Source organism: Corvus kubaryi, unplaced genomic scaffold (assembly GCF_017639235.1).
Source record: "Corvus kubaryi isolate FWS band 111438036 unplaced genomic scaffold, C.kubaryi_AGA036_p1.0 72, whole genome shotgun sequence".
Taxonomy (NCBI): domain Eukaryota; kingdom Metazoa; phylum Chordata; class Aves; order Passeriformes; family Corvidae; genus Corvus; species Corvus kubaryi.
Window position 1 is genome coordinate 3,385,167 of NW_024582060.1, and position 3,643 is coordinate 3,388,809.

Sequence of the window (3,643 nt, forward strand, 5' to 3'; positions counted from 1 at the left end):
TTAGAGTATAATTTAAATAAATCTCCTAAATTTGATCTAAGAGAGATGAATGTAAGTGTCGCAACTTTTTTATTGACCTTCTATTAGCAGTTTCAAGTATTTTTTCTAACACAGAAGATGCAAAATCAGGTGCTCAGTGTCCAAAGATCAATCAACAAGGCTCTAACAGAAGTGAAAAATATTGCTTTTGCTGTCTTGGTTCCTTTTCTATTTTAATAATAATCTTGGATCTTGTCATCAGAACTTCGTGAATAAGTGCACATTTTTACACTGAAATCCTTTGTCTTTACTCTTAAGCAACGAGCACTAATTTTAGCACTACCCCTTTACAGGATGTTTGGCAAATACATTATGACCCTTTTTAAGACTTGGATCAAGGGAACAGCTCACACGAAGTCCCACTGAAGTCACTGAGACTTTGGGCAATGGACTGAGCTACAAGTTGGATCAGGGCCACATAGGAATTGCACAAACTGAAGGCACTCTCATAAACAGAATTTAAAAAAAATAAAAATATCACACTGTGGTTGATGAAGAGTATATCACAAAGATCACACTCAAGATACTAAGTAGTGTTAGAGAAATTAATTTCTTTGCCAATAATAATTTTTTAACATTGCACCCAATAGAGATTTTATTCAGCTCCTAAAAGGTTAAAATTTAGGTGGGGAAAAGAAGAAGAGAAAGGATAAAAAGCCCATCTGGCCTTAAGAAAAAAGTGTACCAATTTTTAACCCAGATTTGAAAACTGCCAAGTTATAATAAACACCTGGAAACCTGGGTTTATAATGGAAACTGCAAGTGACCTCTGGTTGCAATGGAGCCTGGACAATAACAATTTACAGAGCAGCTGAAAGTCATTCATAACCAACTGAATAAACTGACTCTAAAGTAGGAGAAGCAACAGTGTCGGTGAGAACGTGGTTCAAAGACTAACGCAGCAACTGGCGAGATTTTCATAGGAAAAAAATTAAAGCCTTGCCAGTTTTCTAAATGGCTTTTTCGGGCATGTTGCCATCTCCTGCCACTCCCCCCTTCCCTCCCTTTGAGGATATCAAAATACAGGCAGCTTGTTCTTTCTAAGGCTGAATTCCACAAACTACTGTTTCAATCTCAACAAAGTAATCACTGTGATGGTACGAGGGCCTCACCTACAGAGACCGGCCGGTCTCAGGACTGGCATCAAGTTTCTCTTCCACAATTATTATACCCTTTGTCATGCTGTGCATTCTCTGTACACACTCTTTGAAAAACAAAACAAAAGGCCATCCATAAATAAAAAAGTGATCACTTGTGTTCAAACCCTCCCTGTCAAGTCCTAAACAGGAGACACCATGTGTAAGGAGAAAAAGGCACATAGCAGGAAACTTAAAATGCAACGTGGCTTATTGTCCCTACAGAAACAACTCAGGGCAAAGTTTGCCAAAGTACTTCAGAGGTTTAAGAAATAATCCTATTTTCAAAGGTCAGTTAAGAAATAATGAGTCTGTCCATCCACTTGCAATGAAACCTATGCCTTGGAGGTCAACGGGAATACACACAGAAAGTGGAGTTAAAAAGCTCTGTGAGTCTCTATGGGATCTGGGTGTAGTTTGTCCTTTTTTTCCAAAGCTCGGCTTAGTGTTAGAGAAGACCATTTCTAACTTGCATTGCTTTTAAATGCTGCAGTAATGGGTGTATTACACATATTCTATCGCCAACTGTGTCCATTCTCTCCATGTGTCCACATTCTCTCCAACTAAATGTCACCTTCAAAGCCTCCTTCCCAAGAAACATTACAGATTTCTGCCTTTTGTTTGCATCTTTCCAAGTCTTTCTGAACCCAACCAGCAAGTGGAGCTCTCAGCTGTGAGCTAAGCAGGCAATGTAGTCCTTCTCTTCAATAATTTCAAGCTCTTCTGTGCAGGATCAAGACTGGCACCTGCAAGATTCACAGATACCTCAGCTGAGGAGATTTAGCTACTAATGCCCAGACTCAGAGTTTTAGGAGTGATTAAGTGTTGGCACACACAAGCCAGCAGCTGGAACAAAGTTAGCAAAGTGTAGGTCTCTGATAGGACAGAAAGGGGACTGGGATTTGAGGAACTCCTTGGTGCCCGAGGTATCACAGTCTGGGAGGTCCTGCCTGCGGGAGGCTGAGCACAGAATCCTTTGAGGACTTGGTGGGAGCACTGAAACTCATGGTTCAATTTGTGCCCTCTGCAGAAAGGAAGTGGGATGGGATTGCTTAACTGTAAGTACAAATGAGGGCCAAAGGTAAGGACTGTGTGTGGAAGTCACTTTTAGAAAGTGTCCTGCAAGGGGACGGTCATGGCACCATCTTTAGGGATATAATGCCACCTACTGAGTAGCCACTAGTGCAGCCTGGAGCTCCCAAGCTTTTCTTAGGGGATCCATAGTTATGTACTGATCCAAGCCTGACCCTACCTAAAATACAAGAAGGTCAGAGCCCTAGCAACTGGGATGGCTCTAGGCTATTTGCCAATAATTATCTGTATTTATGGATGAATTTATGAAAATTACCCCTTTTGTGGGCACCTGGTACCCTAAGTAGAGAAAGAGCTACACCTAATTTTCTTTTTATTCTAGGGGAAACTCTATGATAACTGCTTTGAAAAGTATCCTGACCATCACCATGCATGATTTTTCCCATGGACTCAGACACTCCATGAGGATTCAACAAGACTCTCTGGTAAGAGACTATGAGGAGTAGCAGAATGAAGAGATGAGAATTAGAAAATCCTAAGGTAACAGTTAAGAACAATTCTTGTACAAAAATCCAAGATTGATATATCCTCTAGTAAAAGCATGCTGTAGTATACTTCTGAAGTAAGAACACATACCCTTAGTGCAACCATGGAACAAGGGCTCATTCAGTTATGAAACACCCCAATTCTTCAGTTTTAGGCCTTATATAAGCTAGCACCTTCAAACCCCAGAAATAATACAAAACCTTATGCTGTTTCTTTCCTCCCCGTGGTGTGCTTACCTAAGTATGTGAGTCATATGCAAGTCATTCACAAAGAAAGATCAATTCAGTACTTCAAAATCCTCATAAGAGAGAGGGATTCATCCCATTTCAGAAAGAGAAAGCTAAACCACTGACACTGCCGCTTTCAACAGGGCCTATCCACTTCAGGCAGCTAACATTTCACAACTCCTGGGTGTTTTTTTTAAACCTTTGGTATCTGGTGGTTCTTTATATGCTGAAAGCACTGTTCCTATTCATTTCAGGTGGGAGTATTTGGCACCTTTGCCAACCTGACCCCAGGTGCCTTGCATCAGGAATTCACGAACAAAGAACACACAGTTAGTAACTGTACAAAGGAATAAAAGAGATAGAATCCTATTTATTTTTCAGTGATAAAAACTGGATACTTTGACCAGAAAACTATCTTTGTTTTTCTGTTGTGATACCTTGTGTTAATCGATTTACATATCTTGTAAAGTGTTAAGATATAGTTCCTATATATGTTAGCCTTTTCCACCATACAGTTAAAGTTTTTTCCCAAGGTAGTTTCTCTCATGCAGTGAATTAGACAGGTGATTCTGTTATTAAAAGTTAAAAGCAGTATAATGATTTGTATTCATAAGGGAAGTAAATTGAGGTTGCATGTAAATACAATAATACTGGTATTTCCTG